The sequence below is a fragment of the Camelus bactrianus genome, chromosome 8 (genome assembly GCF_048773025.1).
Source record: "Camelus bactrianus isolate YW-2024 breed Bactrian camel chromosome 8, ASM4877302v1, whole genome shotgun sequence".
Classification (NCBI taxonomy): domain Eukaryota; kingdom Metazoa; phylum Chordata; class Mammalia; order Artiodactyla; family Camelidae; genus Camelus; species Camelus bactrianus.
The window spans coordinates 47,577,987-47,602,295 of record NC_133546.1 but is presented as its reverse complement, the minus strand read 5'-3'; the positions used below and the strand labels follow the sequence as shown (position 1 = coordinate 47,602,295).

At 38.0% G+C, this 24,309-nt stretch overlaps 1 long non-coding RNA gene across 1 annotated transcript in view; it reads right to left on the bottom strand.

Moving 5' to 3' along the window:
• The window catches only part of LOC141578480 (uncharacterized), a 114,558-nt gene extending 91,359 nt beyond the window's left edge, over positions 1–23,199 (bottom strand). Inside the window, exons 1-2 of the long non-coding RNA XR_012508865.1 lie at positions 23,131–23,199; positions 12,969–13,071 (exon numbers count right to left, since the gene is read on the bottom strand). This is a non-coding gene — a long non-coding RNA (uncharacterized LOC141578480). The remainder of the gene's footprint in view (positions 1–12,968; positions 13,072–23,130) is intronic.
• Positions 23,200–24,309: the final 1,110 nt, after the last annotated feature.

The window sequence follows — 24,309 nt, the reverse complement described above, 5'->3', positions numbered from 1 at the left end:
GGTGCCTGCACATGGGAAACTCACGGGACATCTTGATTACCAGAGTCTACCCCTGATCCATGCGCTTTTGAAACAGCAATAAGAAGCCTGTGTCTCTGAGATAAGCGTACTCCACGATGGGCTGACTTTCATGTCCTAATACGACTATGAGTCATTTCCTTGTGATAACTCTTTATGTGTCCACCTACCTCACTTATAAGGTTGTCACTTTCTGGAAGTTAGAGGATATCTCGTTTACCATAGTGTTTTCAGTGCCTAGGATGGTATCTGGCACATTTGGATGCCCAGCGAATGTTGGATGAATTAGCAGATGGATGAATCAAAAACATTGTGCATGTCTTGATTTTGAGGGTGAGGCAGGGACAGGAGATGTTATTAAGTAACTTTAAAGGCTTTCAGTTTGAGAAGGAGGTTTCCTCAGAGCAGTTCTACTATGATCCATGACTGTGCCTTATTTTCATCACAACCACGGTACGTAGTAAAATAGTGGTCAACAAACAGAGGTCGATGGGTATGCACTTGCTCTTCCAGAAATGCAGGGCTTACTGGGACCTGTGTTTGCATCTCATCAGAGGTTTCCTAACATTGAGGGATTTACAGTTACTTCTGTTCCTTCTCCAATGAGAAACCCTAGAAACTAGCAGAGATTTTGCCAACAGAGTCTCCCAAATTAAACCTCCAACAGAAATTTTACCAACAGATTTTGCCAACTTATACCTTCCTAACGTGACCTTGAACAAAGTTTTCACTATATCCTTTCCAGATTGTTATTTATTGGTATGTTTTTTTAACTCAGATCCTGGAAGTCAAATAAATAATAACAACAACAACAAAGAAATAAAGTGATTTAAAATCTGAAGTGAGAAGAGAATTTGAAATGTTTTAGTTTATGTTGTATTTGACTCTGAAAATGCATTAGCTGAGCCTTTTGAATTTGATTTCCCTCATAGTTCTAGAAGCAAACAAGAATTAATTTCAAACAAAAATCTGCCTTATTTGTATAATACAAGTTTGAACTTAGTTAGAAAAAACATGTTTTTTAAATTAAATTTCCTTTGAAAAACAAAGGCTTAAGTTACGGGGGAGATGTTTTGGAAAACTTGAAGTTTCAAGAAACAAAACTTGAAGGAAAATAAAAATGGTTTTAGGGCTTTCTGAAAATTCCCTAATACTGCTCTGCCCCCTTCCCCCCACGCATAATAGGAACTGCTCTAAACCCTAGCATGGAAATGGACCCTCTTTGGCAGTGCCAATAAAGCGTTAATTCTCTTTTTATTATTATGTTGATACCTCTCTTCTCTGTTTATAATTTTCAGTTAAGATGCCAGTGACTTGATACCGCAAGATCTAAGAGTTCAGCTATTTACTTCTCAGCATAGAGCAAGTGCATTTGAGTGGCCAGTAAGAAGTATACAAACTGAATACACCCACCCTTTGTTATCCTCCATTAGTCATAGGAAATGCTTTTATATTTGAAAAACAAAATACCTGATCTGCAGTTTTTCCAAAAACTGTATTTTAAAATGTTTATTTAGCCAGCGCATTACTAAGTGCTAACTACGTATATGGCGTCCTGTTAGGCACATGCCCAAGGAGAAAGAGTTTTAAAAGATAGTCCTATACATCCCTTTACTCATATATTACCTCAGACCCAGCTCCTAGGTGTCTAGAATAATTTTCTACTTCATTTTTGTGAAAGTGTCTTGTATCACAGCTATGATTATTCTATTCTAAAAATCTTCCATTCATCAGTGTCAGTGCATAAATGTTCTGCCTATGTTACCACAGCAGCCTTTAATCAACAGACCCGCCACATCCTCACTAGCTTATATTAATCACTTATCTTTCTTAATATTAAGTCTCATGACAGTCTGGGGGAGGGGCAGTAAACTCAGTTTGGCCAGGAAGGTAACAGAACCTCTGAAATAAAAAAATAACAGGAAGTGGCAGGTCTTTAGCAAACTGGGGAGTACGTGCTCTGTCTAAAGACATTTAAGTTCATTGAACATCATGATCCTAGCTTGATAGAATATAGCTGTTGAGTAGCTTTCGTCTGAGGATTCTTATTTTCTTTCTTAACATTTTGGACAATAAGACAATATAGACCGCCCTCCTTTTAAAACACAAACACAAAGATTGGTGGTCAGTTGCTTCCTCCTGACTATGGTAAAAATAAGTACGACAAAATGTTTGCTGATGAGAGTGCTGTTAACTAAGAATAAAAATGCTAATAGCTGAAAAGCGGTTTTCATTAGCAGACTGACCTGTCGGGGCCATTTAGCATACTGAATTCCCAGGAACTCTTGTGATTGTAATAAACAATAAATGAAAGAGCAATACAAAGTAATTGAGAGCCCCTGTGGGTAAATTGTTGCTCTGTGTACTTACTAAGACTCGTTAGACACGGTGTTTATTTTCTATAGTGTTGACTCCAAATTTAACCCAAAGCCCTTCAAATTGTTATCCCTCCAATTCAGCCCAAATTCAGAAGAAACGCTCAATTTACCACCACAGAGAAGGAGTCAATCTTGAAAGAATAATGGGAAAGAACACCAGCTGCTTTAAACAAATCTTACAAACACAATTTAGCACAGACACAGAACAGGAAGAGAAAATAAAGACTGACTAATCGCCAGCGGACCAGCGTGTGCCTCGAAGCCTTCAATCTGGAAATTATTAATTCCTATTTTTTTCTCTCACCTCCCCAAAGGTTCAGTGAGTACACTGATGTCTGGAGTAAAATCTGCACAAGATGCATTTTCACTACAGCATCTGGTTCTCGGGGAACACCATTCCTGCTTTCTTGCTGCCTGTAACCTTTCGTCTGAAGTATTGTTCTGGCAGCCAAAGATGTGTCTGAATTACTTTGTGTTTTCAGGCATCCCACTTTCTCTTTGCTCATAAAATCTGCAACCTGATGGTGGGGATGTTTGAAATATGTTTCCTGAGTCCATACGTTTGGAGGGAGGGTAATGAAACGATTCACTTTAGATCCACCCATATTTCAGTTCTCATCCCACCCAGAGATTGGGGTTTCCTTTTGTCAAACGGTCTGTAGCTAAAACCACAAACCCTCTGGTAATCAGTGAAACTGTGTCTTTGTCCAATGAATGAGGTAGCTATTAGCGCTCTGTTCTTCTGTGAAAGTAACACAAAATGAAGCAAATATAAAAAGGAAAGCCCACAGAGTTTTTAAGAGCAGAAGCACTCAAGTTTGACAAATACTTTAGACTTAATGACACTTTTATTGGCATCAAACCTAGATGCTCTGATATATTAAAAAACATCGTTTAAAGCAGTCATTATAAGAAGAGTATGAAGAGTCCAAAATACGTATCTCACAAATAAACCTCTTGCTTTACTGAACCAGCACTAAATATGTCACATAATATGAATAAGATAAAACCACAATCAGTGGTCTTCCTCCTCCAAGCGGAGGTGACTTCTCAAAATGGCATGGCCTAGTTACACCATTTTCAGTGTTAAGGATCATGTGGAAGAGGGCAGCCACAATGATTAACGTTTTCCAAAGAATGCTCTGTAAATCCTTGTAGCAACAATTTCTCTATTTCAATTCTAGGCTGTGGGGAGGGTTACTGATGGTTCAGTATTTATTTTTTATTCTCAATTGGTTCATTCCATTTTTTTCAAATATAGAGCATTTAGGAAACATCCTATAGCAATTTAATGAAAGTAGCTAGATCCATCAGCTTCACACTGATTAATAATGTGAACCTGGATATTTAATTAGCCTTTATGACTCTTTAAATGACAAAGTACTTTTCTAACCATTTGAGGGAACCCTAAGTTAAGGTGTATGTTCTCAGAGGGAGAATCTGATCTGCATAATACTGTGCACATCCATCCTCTTGATAAACCACTAAGAGTAGTGTGGTGAGGCAGATATCTGTGAGTGATGCTTGTTATAGATAAATATTAAGCTAAAATTTATCTTCAAAGGCTTGTATGTTAAGCAGCTATTCAAGAAAAACAACTGCATTGACTTTTTTTTTTTTTTTTTTTTGCATTGACTTTAAAAAGATTACATCTCTCAAAGCACTTTAGCAAACCAGGAGATAATACTCTATTAAAATTAAAAAAAACCTCACTCCATCTTTGATGATAAGATTGAGAACCTTCAAATGTCAATTTTACTCAGTCATTTTATGAAATGATTAGAGCAAAGCAGCAGGTTAGGCTTAACTTCATGAGTAGCTAATGCTTGTCCAGCGCTTTCACTTAGCCCATGTGAACGCCATGCACGTAAAGGAACATGGGCTCAAAAATTTAAGTGATGTCCTTTAAGGTTGTTGAGAATAATGGATGGAAATGGGATTGAAATCCCTATGTTCTGAGTCCAAAGCTTAGGGGATGGTCTTTGGAACAGTGGTTTCAATGACCCACAAAAGAAATAGATACACAGTTATTCATATTCAAATTGTTTTACAAATTAATGCTTATCCTCATTATATGCAAGCCACTTCTGTTTTAAAGTTGTGTGTGTGTATTCAAGCTGGTTACCACCTACATCTAAATTGCTTTCCCAACCAGTGGATCACAATTCACAAATGGGCTATGACCACACTGAAAAGCTATGCCACAGGGTCGTTCATTGCAGGGCTGTCTCATGCAGCCTATGCAGTTGTGAAGGGCTCCATGTTCAGAGGTGGCTCTTGTTTTAATGCTCTCGGGTTGTCATCTGAAACTCTTAATGCTAATTTAATCTTTGAAATCATATTTTGGAAGTGAAGTCCAATGACCCCAATGGAGCATGAACTTGAGGAGAGAGAGGTGCAATCTGTACGTCTGCTGGTCCTTGCTCCTCATTCACATACATCATTCACGATGCCCTGTGGGCCCAGAGTTCTGGTAAATCCACATTGGGCGGGAATTCAGTGAGACTCAAAGTGAGTACTTGGTAAGTGTGCTATGTTCATGACTGAGTAAGCGGGGGTGCTGACAGCCTGGAGAGGCCATGCTTTCAATCTAAACCTGAACGTGCTTCAAATGAGAATCAAGGCAGTGACATTCTAAGAAATACAAATTACTGAGTAGTCTTATCATATCCTTTCTTACTCATATCACTTCCCTGTATTGGCCAACCACTTATGCTGAAAATGACGACATAGAAGGAAAAGAAAAGACAGGGCAATCCAGAGTGCCTTTTCCTCTCAGTCTGTCCTTAATCATCACTGGGGCAGAGAATGAGTGTCGGTAGAAAGTATTGTCAAGAAATGTAATAGAAATAGATGATTTAGTTTTGTGTAGTATATCCGATGTTCTGGTAAGAGTGAAATACATAAGCATGGATTACTTATGAAATACAAATTGTGTAATTTTGGTGAGTCTGCATATGAGTTAAATGCTATTATATTTGCATTTAAAACTGTCATTGCACAGAAGAAAGAAGAATGACAAAATTCACACAATTTAAAATTTCTTTTCTTAGAACGTTAAATAGCAAACAAAAAACCACAAGTCGAGAGAGTGAGAGATCACCAAAGAAATCAAAAAGCTTTATAGTACTTTTTATGGCACAGTTTTCCTGGTTTTTGAATATGGGGTCTGGCATTTTCAGTTTGCTCTGGGACCTGCAAATTATGTAGCTGGATACAGTGGTCTGAATGGTGGGCCCCCCTGCTCCCAAATGGTATGTCTATGTCCTAGTCTCTGGAACCTGTGACTATTACCTTATATGGCAAATGAATAAATATCATCTTATTGGCAAAAGAGTAAATGTTACCAATTATGGCAAAAGATGTGATTAAGTTAAGGATCTTGAGAGGAGGAGTCCATGCTGGACCATCCAGGTGGGCTCTCAGTCCCGAAATGCAATCAATCCTTATAAGACAGATACACAGAGATAAGAAGGAGGCAGTGGGACCATAGATTGGGATGATGTAGCCAAAGCCAAGGAGTGCCTGGGGCCACAAGAAGCTGGAAGACAAATGGATCAGACACCTTAATTTTAGGCTTCTTGTTTCCAGAACAGTGAGAGAAGAAATGTCTGTTGCTGTAAGCCATCCAGTTTGTGGTCATTCACTCGCCCTAGGAAACTAACACCCTGACTGTTTCATTAAACTTCTTTTCTCAGATAAGACATGTGGACCTTGCCCTAGAGGAGCCTGGAGGTCTCTTTCTTCTCTAGATGTGGTAGCTCTTTATTATGCTCCACCATGAGGGATGTTTCTAATAATTTCACACATGAGTTTCCCCCCTTCTCTTGGCTGTGGGTTCTAAACTCCTTGAGAATAAAGAGACTGTCTCAGTGCCCACACCCCCAGACCATCCTGAACAATGCTAGTGTCATAGAAAATCCTCAGTGCATCCCTATTGATTGACCACAGGCTTGAAATACTGATGAGGTTTTAATTTTATTTTTATTTTATTCTATTTAACACTTAGAGGACTTATGCTAGGGAACTAATCTCTCATCCCTACATGAAACAGAGAAAACTTAAAATTTAATCTCAGACAGATATGTTTTATTTTTACAAAGTGGCTGTTATACAGAAGCCTAGAAGTGATTTAAATCCAAAATGTCTAATAACCTTATTTTTGCTCTTAAAGAAGGCCAGTCCCAGGTAGCATGTGCACCAGAGCCCTTTCTTCTGCTGTGTCCGATACTGTTGCTCTGATTACAGGTGGTGGAATTTAACACACATAGGGGAGGTATTTTGGACAAGGGCTTTTCCACATTCTTTGAATCACAACTTGGAATGGAGAGTGTACACAACTTGGAACGGAGTGCACAGTAGACACGATATACAAGTCTTGTTTAAAGTATACATGGACATTAATTTTAATTGTGTGGAATTCAATTTTTAAAAAAATTTTGGACGATGGTCTAAATTAAATTTAGTTCAGCAAGTATTTATTGAATGTCTTTTTTGGGAGACACCCTTACTAATCAGTTGTGGGGTGTACAGAAATGAGTAAGACGCAGTTCCTATCCCGAAGTGACTGACTCTCTGGTAGAGTCAAGCAATTACATAAGTAACTTCAATCTGGTAACTAGGTCTATTAAGATACACACACACACGTACATGTACACATACACGCCAAAAGTGTGCCAAGGAAGAAGATTAATTCTGAGAGGAATGATTGGGGATGGCTTCATTAGAGATTATGATATTTGGGCCACATCTCCATGAATGGAAATTTTGTCACTAGCCAAACAATTTTAGGGGAAGGGTATTTGGGGAAAAGACCTCACATAAGCCGAGAGAATTTAAGCATTGTGGTCTCTACATGGCCCTACTAGTATTTTGATGTTTCTAGGAGCTGTGTGGAAGGGGAAGACGTGGTAGGAGACGTGACTTAAAAAGGTGTTCGAATGCAATCACTCAGAGCCTTAAGCACTGGGCTAAGAAGAGCAGGCTTTATCCTGCAGGATGTGAGAAATGTTACAGGTTTGTGAGCAAAGGAAACATGTAACCCAACCTTTGTGACATGGTAATGAGGTGTGGGTTGAAGAGATAAGGGTTTAGTTGTAAAGGGAGCTATTACAGAGATCTAATGAAGAGATTACGACAGCATGGATTTGGAAGGTAGCTTGGGAAATAGAAGGAGAGATAAAGTTGTTTGAGAGATAATTAAAAAGTAGAGTCAACAAGATTTAGTGACTGATGAGATATGAGTGTAGAATGGCGTTAAAGATAAGTCCAATAAAAGTGTCCGGGGAGCAGGGAGGTTTAAATGAAGTATGCAGGAAACATAGGAGAAGGTGCAGTTCTGGAAAAAAGCTCTTCAGTAGAGTGTACGTTTAGGACATGGTGATTTGGAATTCCCAGTAAGGATTTAGAATTAGAGCTCAGGAGAGGTAAAACTTGGAGTCTCAGTGTGGAGACTGTGCTTGAAGCCACAGGAGAAGGGGCGAGTCCAGGAAGAAAGTACAGAATCAGAGGAAAGGAAGGGAAAAAAGGGAGAGGGGTTTCATGGTAGTAAATTGACCCTGGCATCCCTGCACCACAATATCCCTGAAATCCAGAGGAAAACAATCTTTTTCTTTAGTCAGGTTTTTAAAATAAAAATTTATGTAGTAATATTCCCCTGTTAATGCGTACAGTCCTATGAGTTTCAGTGGTTACATACAGTTGTGCACCCATCACCAGAATCAAGATCTAGAACATTTCCATTCCTCTTCAAAAATTCCCGTATGCCCTTTAGTAGTTAACATCTCCCCCAACCCCAGCCCCTGGGAAACAACTAGTCAGTTTTCTAACCCTGTATTTTCATTTTTCCAGAATGTCCTATGGATGGAATTATACTAACATGTAACCTTCTGAGTTTGGCTTCCTTTACTAAAGCGTAATGCACTTGAGATTCACTCAAGTTGTTATGAGCATCAGTAGTTCATTCCTTTGAGTGGTGAGCAGCATTCTCTTTGTGATATCGCACAGTTTGTTTATCCATTCACCAGCTGATGTACAACTGGGTTGCTCCCAGTTTGTTGATTATGAATGAAACTACTATAAACATTTGCATACAGATTTTTATGGAAGCATAGTTTTCTTTTTTGGGGGGGTGGGGTTAATACTTAAGAGTAGGACTGCTGGATAGTTTGGCAGGTGTATATTTATAAGAAACTGCCAAGTTGTTTTCCAAAGTGGCTGTACCATTTTGCATTTTCGCCGGTAGTGAATGAGAATTCTATTGCTCTGCATGCTTGTCAGCACTTGGTCTTGTCATTGTATTATTATTATTATCCATTAGGTGTGGGTGATATCCTTGTGGTTAATTTTTTGGGGTGTGTTGGAATATGTGCACTTATCTGGGAAAAGGGTCCAAACACCATCAGATTCTCAAGGGTCCATGAACTTGAAAGTAAAGAATCATCAAATTACATGTTAGAGAATGAAGAGGAGTCAGAAGAGCACACTGAGAAGACTGAAGAAGGGTTTTAGAATGGAGGGTCTGCAGTGCCAAGGGGAGAAGGAAGCCTGTAATGTGAACTAAGAAAAGGACGCCGTGCTCAGCAAGGGAAGATTCCTGCTGGTCTTTGAGATGCTGTTTCAGGGAGTAGAAGGGAGGAGAGGTGGAAAATAGGAGTGCGCTGGTTTAAAGCAGAAATGAAAGGAAGAAAACAGAGGCAGCATGTGCAGACCATTTCTCTAAATATGAGCATCAAGGACAATCCAAGCTAATCCCCGTTGCTAGAAAAGTCACTTACAGGGGGCCCTTGAGGAGGTAATTTTGATATCAATGAGCAATGTTACTGGTAGTAAATATCTGTTTAAAAAACGTGGTTCTTCAACGTGCACTTGATTTTACTGGCATTTACTTGCATAAGTTTTCCCAAGAAGTAAATTCACTCTACCACTGATGCCACTAACTTGGCTGGAAGGAACTTTTGGGCACATAGAGTGTTATTGTGGCTGAAAGAGCTTTCCCCAGGTTCATGTCCAAGGGTTTTACGACATGCAAGAGTGTGCTGTCAGGGAATTTTACAAGTCCGCTGACGCGTGCTGCAGCGCCACAATCATTACCCTTTCCCGACTGCGTGCTGCTGAGTACAGCCTCGGCTCATCTATCTGGGCATTTTCCCCCAGACACAGAAAAGATGAGTACGCTGAAATAAGAAGGAAATCAACATGTGGTCAGTCAGGATTCACCACTATACTTTCCGTCGCTGCTCAGATTACGAGAAAAGTTGTGGAAGGAGAAGGGGACAAAGGTTTAGTAAAACTTAGACATCTGCGTTTAGAGAACAGTCTTCTTAGTCATGAGGTATGATTTGAATATTAAAATGACCCATTCCTGAGTCTGTCTCTTTCTCTTTGAGCACACTGAAGAAACTAGGAAGCAGAAAACACATAAATTGCACTCTCCCTTACCATCTCAACTCAATTTCTCTCTTTCTCTTTCTTATACACATACCCCCTGCCTACACGTGTTGATTCATGCTAGCTCAATGTTCAGTCCTCCAATATTCTTGTCTGCAGCTGGGCCAGGCAGACCATGGCATTAGGGCTGTGAGTAGCTCGTCCTCCTCTATTTCACCTCTAAGGGGACTAGGATAATAATATCACATTCATGCCGTTAGAAGACTGGAGAGCTCACCTAATGCCTACTTCCTCCCCTTGACTTGTCTTAGATTCTAGATTCACAATTCCCACTAGAATTCTTTACATGTCCATGCTGTACCTTAGACCAGATCACAAAACTGGTTATTGCAACAACTGTGGTCCTATAGAAAGAACATAGGATGTGGAATTAAAAGAGCTGGGTTTGAAATATTAGCCATGCCACTAGGACCAAGGTCCTAATTCTTCCGGTCTCAGGATTTTCATCAACGAGATGGAAACAAATAGCTGCTAATTCATACTTCATCTTGTACTGGGCATTCAAACAATGTCGTGAAAGTTCATGTGAACTCTGGAGATTCGACAGTTACTGGGCTTCACTATTTGCCGTTATCACTCTGACAAACTGACAGTCTTGGCTTTACTCTGACTCCTCCTCCTCCTCCTCGGAAGCTGCCACCAGAACAGCTCTTACCTAGAAAGCCTAGCCCCCTTTCTTCCTTGCCATGCCTTCCTCCCATCTTCTGGAAATAGACTTAAAGTCACATTGCAAGCTGTACTTACTAACGTAGACATCTTTACAGCAGATGCCTTACCGTATTTGCTGGGATGTGTGGTTCACACTTTTCTTTCCTCCACTTTATCATTATGAGTAAAGGATCATCTTTTTAAAATAGCCCCACCCCTGCACCATTTACTACTCCTTTCCCTATGGCACCAGTTTTAGCCAGTTGGTGGGATGTCCTTGAATGGAGAATTTAGGGAAACATTAGTGGAAGTAAACCCCCCCAACCCTGGCCAGGAGGAGGTGAATCACAGTTCCAGCTTCCTGATACACTCAGAGCAGGCAGTTATTCTCCTGAGCTGGGCACTCCAAAAACATTCAACCATTTGCTCAACCATTTTCTAATAATGTTCCATCTGGATTTACCTGATATTGAATTAAGGCGTTAAAAAAAAAAAAGCTTATGCGAAGGAAAGCTCTTATCATTGCAGGATTTTAGACAAAGCACTACACAGACTGGTGGAAGCAGAAAACTTGTCAAGGTGCATGATAGATAAGATAAGTTAGCTTATGAGAAGCCAGGACCTAAGATAATGTCAACACAAGTCATGTTTTTTTCTTGCAGAATTGGAGCTACAAACTGCCCTTTGCCTGTAAGAATATATCCCACTCATATTAATGTGAATGGTATGCTTGGGCCAAGGACAAATGTAACCCCTTAGGATTTCAAAACTGGGTGAAGACTTTGAAATAATGGTTGAAGAACTGGTCTATGTTGATTATCACATGACTTAGAGACTATGATCTCTTCTTGCTTCAAAGTTCCCTGGAGGATTGATGTGGGTTATGTTTGTGTTCTCTGATCTGCACTATGTCAAAAAAAATGTTAAAAGTAGAATGAAGATAGAGTGATTATACGCAAAAAATTCTGTTACTTTTGCCTTTTATTAGACAAAATTTGGTGTATTTCTTTTTTTAAAACCATGATTTGATAAACCGTATTTGTATGCACAAACTGTATTTGTATGCAGAGTCCAGTAGATAAAAAACATTGGTAAATATGTATGATTTTGACTTTTGTGAGTGCCGAGCCTGCTGCATGACACTCACTTGCTCACTTGGCCTTTCTCCCTGATGTTTGTGCTATCTCTAATCCCAGTTGGAGGGCAAGAGTGAACAGGCCCCTAAAAGAAGGTCTAGACAGATGGAATAAATTCTAACTTCTCTCAAATCTTTAAAAATTTCCTTTTCCCATTTTATCTATTTATAAAGTCTCCAAATTTCTCTGGGATTAGCTTAGCACTGGCAGAATCAGTACCAGCCCATGGAACCTCTTAGAGACATGACATTCTAGTCCGAGGATTTAGAAAGGCAAACTGAACCTAGACAGGTGAGCAAGTTGGCTTTTTCTTGGTTATCTATGTTGGGAAGACTTTTATTTTGGATATTTGGTTACTTTTTAATTAAAATGGTGATTTACTTTATCTGCTTACACTCACCTTCCAAAAGAAAGGTGCCCAGGGTTTTCAGCTTCACAGCTGAATCATTCTGCAGCAACTTCATTCACCAGTCAAGCTTATTTTGAGCGTTGTTAGCCAGCTTGGTGGTCACCATGGAGCTGTGATGTTAAATCCCTACCACCCCAACAGGCAAAGCCTCTCTGGCTTTGCCAGAAAACAACAGGCTATTGAATGAAAAATGAATGAATGTCATCATAGAACCTGCTTTCTTAGAAGCCAAGTATCAGGTATAAAACTTAGATCAGAAAACACTATAAGTTATAACACTCCCTCACTCCATACACAAAAATATACTCAAAATGGCTTAAAGACTTAAATATAAGACAAGACACAATAAATCTCCTAGAAGAAAACATAGGCAAAACATTCTCGGATATAAATCTTAGCAACTTTCTCCTAGGGCAGTCTACCCAGGCAACGGAAATAAGAGCAAAAATAAACAAGTGGGACCTGATTAAACTTATAAGCTTTTGCACAGCAAAGGAAACCACAATCAAAACAAAATGACAACCTACAGAATGGGAGAAAATATTTGCAAATGAAGCAACTGACAAAGGCCTAATTTCCAGAATATATAAACAGCTCATACAACTTAATAACAAAAAAGCAAACAATCCAATCCAAAAATGGGCAGAGGACCTAAACAAGCAATTCTCCAATGAAGACATACAAATAGCCAACAGGCATGTGAAAAAATGCTCAATATCACTAATTATCAGAGAAATGAAAATCAAAGCTACAATGAGGTATCACCTCACACCAGTCAGAATGGCCATTATTCAAATGTCCACGAATGATAAAAGCTGGAGAGGGTGTGGAGAAAAGGGAATCTTTCTACACTGTTGATGGGCATGTAGTTTGGTGCTGCCATTATGGAAAACAGTATGGAGATTCTCAAAAAACTAAAAATAGACTTACCGTATGATCCAGCAATCCCACTTCTGGGTATATATCCGGAGGGAAGCCAGAAAGAGAAAGAAAAATACCACATGATATCACTGATATCACTCATATGTGGAATCTAAAAAAAAAAAAAAAAAAAAAAGAACACTATGAACTCAACTACAAAACAGAAACAGACTTGCAGACATGATAAACAATCTTATGGTTACCAGGGAAAGGGGGTGGGAAGGGATAAATTTGGGAGTTTGAGATTTACAAATGTTAGCCACTATATATAAAAATAGATTTTAAAAAAGTTTCTTCTGTATAGCACAGGGAACCATGTTCAATATCTTGTAATAACCTTTAATAAAAAATATGAAAATGAATATATGTATGTATATGCATGACTGGGACATTGTGTTGTACACCAGAAATCGACATATTGTAATTGACTATACTTCAATAAACAATAAATCAATAAAAAAAAGAAAACACTATGTATCAGCAATGAAAATAAATACTGTAGGCCATGCATATTCATCTGTATGGGATTAGCTCTATTGAATGAGCCCAAGGCACTTTTCGAAGCTCAGCATAATATGCAAAATCAGTTTCTAGAAAAGCTGATTCATGGGTAAACATATACACAGAGCTATGAAATGGTTAATACACAGTTATCAACAACTCAGGGCAGTCATTTATGGTATGTTTCATGAATGCCAAATAGAAGGAAAAAGTTCACTTTTAAAACCATTAGCCCAATGATAAGATCTTTGAGAATTTCGTCCAAAGCACCATTCCTGGCCTATTGAGAGTCTCTTAATGTTTGTGGGAGATAACCTCTTGACTTTCTTTTTCTGCAATATGCCTTGTCTGGTGAACATGGAGTTCAGCAGAAAAAGATAGCACCTTCCCTCCAGTGGACTTTGACAAACGACAAGTTCTGAATCTACTGGAACCATTTTATTCTCATCCTAAGAAATCTAAGAGTCAGCATGTTCTTTTAGTTAAATCACTCACTTTTTAATTTTTGCTTAACCTTTGTCATAGCATCATGTTTTTCGGCCAGTGGCAGTTTTAGCAAAGATTACAGTATTATAAGGTTAAAATTAATAATGATTTTAATCTTGTGTGGATTTGTGAAGTTCAGTTAACAATGAATACAGTTGAGCTTCGAATAACATGGATGGGTTGGTGGGGATTAGGGGTGCCAAACCTTCGTGCAGTCGAAAACCTGCATATGACTTGTAGTTTGCCTGCCATATGGGCAGCTCTTCAGTATCTGCAGTTGGGCATCCAGGGAGTTAACTTATAAGGCTTGCACAGTACTTCAGTACTGTATTTATTTTTAAAAATCCATGTATAAGTGGAACTGCGAAGTTCAAACCCTTGTTGTTCAAGGGCCAAATGTATAAATGACTTTGTGATCTGGAGGTGGGGGAGGCAGTTTTCACATGTGAAGCTAAAATCCCGCAGCTCCCACGGGAGCAGCACATTGAACACATCGGGCAGCCTGTGGCATACATGGTGGAACGTGGGCACTGCACTGACCACCAATCAGTATTCAAATCCCGACACTGCCCCTTTCTGGCTGAGTTTACCTTTGACAAATGACTCAGTTTTGTTGAATTCCATTTTCTCATCTATTAAAGCAGAGCCATGATTCCTATTTCACTGAGCTGTCCTGATGACCAATGAGATAATGTGGGAAACACAGTGCTGGATACACAGTTAGTGCTCAACATGAGCTGGTTTTCCGATCTCTCTGTCTTAAGTCCATGAAAGGGGCTTCAATTATCAGAAGTTCATGATTATCATATGGTTTCAAGTACACACTGATCCTGGACCAAAAGCTTTGAGAACAGCATGAGAATAAAGTTCAAATTTCCAATTTAAAATGGGCTAATTACTTATGTTAACATGATTGTGAAAACACAATTTCATGGGAACAAAAGTCACTTTAGAAGGTGACTCTTTCTGGAATCGCATTTCTATTGCTGAGAGAGTCAACCCTTTTAGGCCTTTCACTTCTGTCTAACCAAATAGCTGGGGATATTTGCTTCATAATTTCTTCTGCCACAGCAAACCTATCGTTGACAGGAGAAATATCAGCTTCCTCAATCCCTGAACCCTTCCTTTCCTCACTGAAGTGAGATTCATTTGTGTCATGGAGATTGAAGAAGAAAGACAGGTGTACAGAGAAAGTAGTGGTATTACTATCAGCCGTGACAAGTGATAAACATTTATTAAGCTATATGCCAAATACTTTGCAAACATCTCTTTTAATCCCCATGACATCCTTATGAAGAAAGGAATACTATCAACTTCATTTACAGATGAAGAAATTAAGGCAAAAAGAGGTTAACTAACTTGTCCAAAGACATATCTCTAGGAATATCGAGGTGAGAATTTAAAAGCAGGTCATCTGATAGCAGCACTATTTACAATAGCCAAGACATGGAAACAACCTAAGTGTCCATCGACAGATGACTGGATAAAGAAGTTGTGGTATATTTACAAAATGGAATACTACTCAGCCATAAAAAATAATAAAATGATGCCATTTGCAGCAACATGGATGGACCTGGAGACTATCACTCTAAGCCAGAAAGGGAAAGAAAAATACCATATGATATCACTTATATGTGGAATCTAAAAACACACACACACACAAACTTATTTATAGAACAGAAACAGACTCACAGGCATAGAAAACAAACTTATAGTTACTGGGGGGGAAGGGGGTGGGAAGGGATAAATTGGGAGTTCAAGATTAGCAGATACTAACTACTATATGTAAAATAGATAAACAAGTTTATACTGTATAGCACCAGGAACTATAGTCCATATCTAGTAGTAACATGTGAAAAAGAATATGGAAATGAATATGTACATATGTTCATGTATGAGTGAAGCATTGTGCTGTACACCAGAAATTGACACAACACAGTAAACTGACTATACTTCAATAAAAAAAAATTATCTATATGTCTATATCTATATAGACATATAGATATAAAAGTAGGTCATCTGAATGCAGAACCACAATCTGTAAACCACCACACTGTTGGGAGCCTGACAGCTGTGAATCAAGATAAGGAACAGCTACAGGGGGTGGGGCTGGGGCTGGGGCTGGGGCTGGGGCTCACCAACATGCTTGCCTAGTGGGCCATCTCCCAGCAGGGATGTCCCTGTTGTGGTGAGGTTCCCTGGGGATCCTCATTATCCTTTAAGGAAAGTGAAGGTGGCTATCATATCTACATCTATTACTACATAAATAAAAAGAATAGGATTTGGGAGGGTGATATTTGCAAATATCTGTTTATCCCAGTAAGACTGAAAGGCACGTAGGAATCCCTAGGACCTGACTCATGACGTAATAATGGTTAACTGTATTAAATATGAAATAAATGGTATGTGTGGAATCTCTGTTGCTTTTCCTGGTTAGGTGGGGAATCTTTGCCTTACTTTGAATCATCTCCTTTGATCACATGTAAAAACAAACAATATGATTAAAAAATGGGCAGAGGATCTGAATAAACATTTTTCCAAAGATACACAGATGCCAACATGAAAAAATTGCTCAACATCATTAATCATCAGGGAAATGCAGATCAAAACCACAATGAGGTATCACCCCACACCTGTCAGAACAAATATTATTAAAAAGACAAGAACTAGCAAGGATTAACAAGGACGTGGAGAAAAGGGAACACTTGTACAATGTTGGTGGGAATCTAAATTGGTGCAGCTACTATAAAAAACAGTATGGCAATTCCTCAAAAAGTTTATAATACAACTATCATATGACCCAGCAATTCTACTTCTGGGTATACATCCAAAGGAAATGAAATCACCATCTTAAAGAGATATCTGCACCCCCATGTTCATTACAGCATTATTTATAATAGCCAAAACATGGAAACAATCTAACCTAATTGATAATGAATGAATAAAGAAAGTGTGGTCTAAATATACAATGGAATATTATTCAGTCATAAAAATGAAGGAAATCTTGCCATTTGCGATAATTTGGATGGACCCTGATGACCCTTTTGCAAATGAAATAAGTCAGAAAGAGAAAGACAAATACTGTATGATATCACTGATGTGTAGTATCTAAAAAAAAAAAAAAAATTGAGCTCATTCTCAACAGAGAACAGATTGGTGGTTGCCAAAAGCAAGGCGTTGAGGGTGGGATCAAATGGTATCAACTTTCAGTTAAAGAATAAGTTCATGGGGATGTAATGTACAGCACAGTGAGGAATATAGTTAATAATACCATATTGCCTGTTTTGAAAGTTGCTAAGGGAGTAGATCTTAAAAGTTCTCATAAGAAAAAAATTTTATAACTATCATTGGTGTTTGGATGTCAACTAGACTTATTACAGTGATCACTCTGCAATATATATGAATATCAAATCATTGTTATACACCTGAAACTAATATGTTATATGTCAATTATACCTTAATCAAAAAGAGTCCCAAATAAATGGATAAATGTATAAGCCTGAATTTCATCTACTATAGCCTGGCATATTTCCCTCTGTTTCAAGGTGAATATTGGCTAGTGTGTGGAGAAGTGGGATAGAAGTCTAAATTAGAAACTGAATGGAGACAGAAGAGAGAAAGAGAAATAAACATAGATGTAGGAAAAGAAGGCCGAGGTCACCAGCTGTGTAAAAAACAAATTTCACCAGCTACAACCTTGTCACACCTCCACGAGCCAGGTGTCTGCCCTCTCTGACACGTTCTCCTCTGGGTCTCTCAGGCCTTCACCCCCTCACAGTACTGCTATTACCCAGAGCCCACTCTCATTACACAGTTAATATCCTCTTGTTCATACTGTAATCCTGTGATTGCCTTGGACAACACTTTTCAAGTGGGTCATAGTATGGTCCTTGCTGCAGCACAAGGGAAATATCTTCAGGTTCACACAAACATTATTTAATGATCATCAGTATCTTGACGATTATGACCTCTATTGGTCACCTGGAAACTTCCAGAGGAGGCATAGGTCCTGGTTAAGAGCCTGGGCTTTGGAGTTAGACTCATTGTGAAACCTGGTTGTGCTATTAGCTGTGTACCTTCAACAAGTGACCCGATCCTTCTCTGTAAATTGGGGATGGTAATAGCACCTACTATGCAGAGTGGCTACAACAATCAAGTGGTACTAGGGGTTCTTAACTTTCTGTGCAGGGACCCATTTGACAGTCTGGGGAGGTCCTTGGAAACTCTTCTCAGAACAATATATTTTACACAGAAGATACACTATAAAGCAAACCAAGTATTTTACAGTTTTCCAATATTTTTAAAAACAAATTTGTGATTAGTAATAAGTACATTTAGTAATATCTAAAAGTAGGTCTACTTTTATTTATTTTTTTTTTAACATTTTTTATTGATTTATAATCATTTTACAATGTTGTGTCAAATTCCAGTTTTCAGCACAATTTTTCAGTTATTCATGGACATATACACACTCATTGTCACATTTTTTTCTCTGTGAGTTATCATAACATTTTGTGTATATTTCCCTGTGCTATACAGTGTAGTCTATTCTACAATTTTGAAATCCCAGTCTATCCCTTCCCACCCTCCACCCCCCTGGTAACCACAAGTCTGTATTCTCTGTCTGTGAGTCTATTTCTGTAGGTCCAGAAGGAAATCTACTTCAAGATGACACCTGCACCCCAATGTTCATAGCAGCACTATTTACAATAGCCAAAACATGGAAACAGCCTAAATGTCCATCAACAGGTGACTGGATAAAGAAGAGGTGGTATATTTATACAATGGAATACTACTCAGCCATAAAAACCGACAACATAATGCCATTTGCAGCAACATGGAAGCTCCTGGAGAATGTCATTAAGTGAAGTAAGCCAGAAAGAGAAACTAAAATACCATATGAGATCGCTCATATGTGGAATCTAAAAAACAAAAACAAAAACAAACAAACAAACAAAAACAAAGTGTAAATAAAGGACAGAAATAGACTCACAGACAGAGAATACAGACTTGTGGTTACCAGGGGGGTGGAGGGTGGGAAGGGATAGACTGGGATTTCAAAATTGTAGAATAGACTACACTGTATAGCACAGGGAAATATACACAAAATGTTATGATAACTCACAGAGAAAAAAATGTGACAATGAGTGTGTATATGTCCATGAATAACTGAAAAATTGTGAAAACTGGAATTTGACACAACATTGTAAAATGATTATAAGTCAATAAAAAATGTTAAAATAAATAAATAAATAAATAAAAGTAGGTCTAAAATCAACAGGAAATTTCAAGTTTGTGAAAAGTGTAAATGTAATTTTGATTTAGCTGTAACAACTGCAACGTAATATGAAAATATCTGTGATTTCTACTGCTGACAAAAACAGATATCGCTAATGTCATCAAAGTTTGCTGCTTGCATCTATGCATGACTGGGACATTGCACTGTACAGCAGAGATTGACATGTTGTAATTGACTGTACTTCAACAACAACAACAGCAAAGAAAGCAATGCTAATTTCCAGTCAAAAGTTACTGAAAACAAACACACAAATTTTTTAACCAAGTTCAAAGATCAACCTCAATTCTAGCCTGGACTTTTAGGAGGCAGGGCTCCAGGTAAAGATCTTGGATTGATGTCAGACAGGGCTTAGAACAGTGGGTGGCTCACAGTGAGGGCTCCATAAATTACTCATTACTAAAGGATTTCCTCTTAGGAATTGAAATAATGTCATGCTATTAGGGTGAACCACGTGAAACTGCCAATTTTATAGGTAAAAAATAGTAAATGTTGGCAATTTCAAATGATTCAATCTAATATAATTTAGGAACTCTATAAAGTATCCTATGAAACTCTTTAAATTCTTCAGTTTATACCATGAGGTTGTTTTTTTCCCCTAAGAAAGTATTTACTAGCTTAGTGGGTTTTTAAAAGTATAAACTATTTGGAATTACTTTTGACTATTTCTTTTGGTTCTTACTAGTATTTTTTTGACAGAGACAAATAGACACATTTGGGGGTTATTCTGAGATTTATGATGCTTCTAAACATATATCTTTATCTTTTTAATTAGAGCATTTGTTATGTTTATGATTTACTCATTTCCAATGATTCATTTAGATCTGGACTATCTCCTCCATGCTGCCAGAAAGTTTAGACTTATTAGTTTGGAGGAAGTCGGTGACCTAGCTGCATTTAGGTGTCGCACGTTATTTAGAAAGATATTTTAAATATGCTGCCTCCATCACCCCCAAATGAGTATCTAGTGTATTCACAGAAGTCACATGTCACCCTGGGTAGCACTACAGGGTTCCTGGATTGAAAGAATGGAGGCAAGGGGAGATTTCAGGTACTTAAATGCAAATTCTTACAACAAAAGTGTTATCAACTCAGCTTCACTTCTGTAGCCCCAGTTAGATGGTAGAATCCGAGGGCAGGGATTCTCTCTTGTCCATTACAGCATCCCCAGGACCTAGCTGTGTGGCTGGCACAGAGTAGAGATTCAATAAACATTTGTTGAATAAAAGAATGAAGAGATGAAGAAATACTAGCATCCTTAACTGTTCTTCTCACCTCCTGCTGACAGGTGAGTCAGTGGCTATGATTTCTGGTTTGATTTGCCTTCAACACCCCAATGTTAACTTTGCAGTCTCAGAAATACTGTCAATTCAATAAAACATAATTACATGGGAGGGAAATAATTTTGTGAGCATTAAAAAATAGATTTCTTTTGAAGATTAACACATTCTTTTGTACAGAACACATAGTTAAATTAAGCGTATAAACAAGATTGCTGAAAGTTTGAGTGACTTAAGAAAAGAAAAATCACCTTTCAAGGATTATCAAGCTCTTTAGAGGCATCTGTTTCCATTCAAATAACTGATCATGTTATTAAAAACTGGTAGTTTATATGGAAAATATGCTCACAAAGAAAAATGTATCCTCATAAAAAATACTAAAAACACTTAGCTTACAGGAGGTGCTCAAAAATAATGGTAATTAAATTCATCTGATAAGTAAAAAGTCATCTCAGTTTCCTGTTAAAATTTTTGTTTTTAAATTTGTGACACAACTTGGGCATCCTTTCACATGTTTATTAGCCATGTGTATTTCTTTTCCTCTGAACTCTCTGTCCCTTGCCCATTTTATTAAAAATGGGCTTGTCATATTTTTAATTCATCTATGAAAGCTCAATCTGTTGTCCTGAAAATTGATGTTTTCCCCAGTTTAAGATTTATCTTTTGATATTGTTTGTGTGTGTGCAAGTGTGCTTGTTTTTGCCAAGTCCATGGTAAATATTATTCTGTATTTTCAAAGGTTGTGTTTAGTTCTTTTAAATTTTTTTACATTCACATCTTTGATCCATCTAATTTGGGGTTATGGAACTATGTAGAAATCTAGCCTTGTTATTTCCCAAACAGCCATCTAGGTGTCTCAACCTTTTTATTATAAACCTGTTTTTTTTTCCCGATTGGAAAACCCAATTTTATCAAAGTCACTGTCATAAACTTGTGATTGTTTGAGTTCTTTCCACTGAGCTCTCTATTGTTGCAAACCACAATTACAGTTGGTTAATCCACACTCCCTACTTTCTTTCCCAGAATTTTCTTTGCTATCCTTGCATGTTTATTTTTCAGATAAACTTTAGCCATTTTGCAGATTCCCCTGAACTTGTGATTTTGATTAGGCCAGTGCCTGACACATAGTAAGCCCCATGTAAGTGTGAAGTACATGTGCAATTTTAATAATAATTATGATTACATCAAGAATAATGATAGAGATTAAGAGGCTTCACATCATTGCAATATTGAGTCTTACCCAAGGGAAAATCTGGATAGTCTCCATTTATTTAAACTTTAAAAAAATTTCTCTCAGTACTGGAAATGTTTTTCTAGTCTACTCAATGTCCTCTTGCAACAACCATCTTAAACTTTCCTCATCCTCCCCAAATCTTTCCCAGTGCCTATACACTTTTGTCGGAAAAAAATAGTCATCACCTGGCTTCAGCTCCTTTATGTCCTCCAGCCAAGTTTGTGAGGCTCCCTGCATTGGTATTCCTTCTCCCTTTCTTCACCCATTACAAATGATGCTCACGGTGCTAAATCCAGTGGTCGTTTCCATGCCTTGTCTGACTTGATTTCTCAGCAGAGCATTTACAACAGGGTTTACTATTTCTTTCTAGAAATACTCTTCCCTCTGCTTCCCTAACATCACTCTTGGGTTTTCACTTAAATGTTAAAATTCATCAGCAATTTCCTCTAGGCCACTTTTCTTTCTTTTCATTCTCCCTTCCTGACCATAATGATCAACCTGGACTTTAAATATCATCTATATGCCAAAGATTAAAAAAAACGAAAAAAAAAAACCACCTTTATCCTTGGCCCATACCTCTTTTTCTGTCTTCCAGCTGTAGAGATCCACTTGCTTTCTTGAAATCTCTACTTAGAAGTCTCACTGGCATCTTATCTTAGATTTAAAATTGAACCAAACCATCCCTACCCCGCTTCAGATCTGCACTTCCTCTCATCCTCCGCGCCCGGGAGCACAGCTTCTCCATCCACTGCATTGCCCGTGACAAATTCTGGGTATACTCTGTGGTGTCAACATCTCACATTTGAATCATTACCAAATCTGTCCAGTGTCTTCTGTTTGTTGTTTTTGTTTTTAACATTTTTATTGCAGTATAATTGGCATAAAATATTTTATGCACATATTTAAAGCGTACAACTTGCTATGTTGTGATATATGTGTACATCCATAAAGCCATCATCACAATCAAGATTAGGAAAGTACTTACCACTCTCAGAAGTCTTCTTGTGCCCCTTGGCAGTCTTCCCCTGTCTCCCTTTCCTGTTATATTCCTATTACCAGGCAAGCTCTGGTCTGTTTTCTGTCACTACAGATTAGTGTGCACTTTCTAGAATTTTGTATAAATGCAATCATACAGTCCATGCATTATTTTTGGTCTATCTTCTTTCACTCTGCCTAATTATTTTGAGGTTCATTCATACTGTTGTATCAATAGTTCATTCCTTTTTATTTTTAATTGCCGAGTAGTGTCCCATTAGTATGAGTCACAATTTGTTTATCCATTCACTTTTGATGGGCAAGGTCCAGTATCTTTTGAATCCTCACCTACCCCCATCTTCACAGCCCCCACCCAATTCCAAGGACCCCATCACTAACCTGGACTCCTATGACAGCTTTCTTTTTTCTGCATATTTATGGGGATCTTTTCCAATCAGGCTGTTCTTGCCTAAAAATCAAAGTAATAGTTTAAAAGAGGGAGGGTATAGCTCAGTGGTAGTGGGTTTCAATCCCCAGTACCTCCATTTAAATAAATAAATAAACATAATTACCCTCCCCCCAAAAACCCAAAACAAAAACTTTTAAAAAAACAGATCAAAGTAATAGTTTAAAAGGACAAATTTGATGTTATTGCTGCCTTGCTTAAAGCATGTTAGTGGCTTCCCATTTTTCTCATAATAAAGTTACTGTTATCCACAAGGTCCAGTATGACCTGTCCACAAACTATTTTTCAGCTTTACCTTGTGTCAGCCTTCCTTATGATCACTCTTCTCTGCTGAAACCCTATCCCCTCAAAGGTGAAAATCTTCCGTCTTTCTCTTCCCTCTTCGGTCAATTCATACTCATTCTTAGGCTTTGCTTTAAATGTTACTTCCTCAGGGAGGTCTTTCTTGACCCTTGAGTACAGACCAGATTCCAATATTGTATGACCTATGGCCCCCAATACTTTTCTCTAACTACCTTATAGTAGTTATTATATGGTTTTTGTGTTTATCATCTACTTCTATTACTAGATTGTATTCTATTCATCAGGGATTAAATATTTTTTAAACCTTTTTATTTTAAGTTAATAGTAGAGTCATATGCAGTTGTAAGAAGTAATGAAGAGGGATCCTGTGTATACACCACTTAGTTTCCCCCAGTGACAACCCCTTGAATAACCATAGTGCAATATCACAATCAGAATACTGACATCAATGGAATCTGCCAACTTGATTCAGAGTTCACCCATTTTACTCGTGTGTGCATGTATGTGTGTCAGTCATTCCATGCAGTTTTATCACATGTAGATTCATGACCACTGCCATAGTCAAGGTACAGAGCACTTCCATTATGAGGATTTCTCATGGGCTATGCTTTTATAGCCATAGTCCACCACCCTTCCTGAGATTTTCTCAAATTGCAATACCTCTGTGACTTAAGACAGAACTTGGTATATAGTTAATATTTAAAGAATATTATATTCACATAAGAAATAGTCTTTAAATACTTATTATATAACTTCATATACTTTAATGAAGCTGGAATTCATTAAAAGAACAATTTACCACAGCCAAA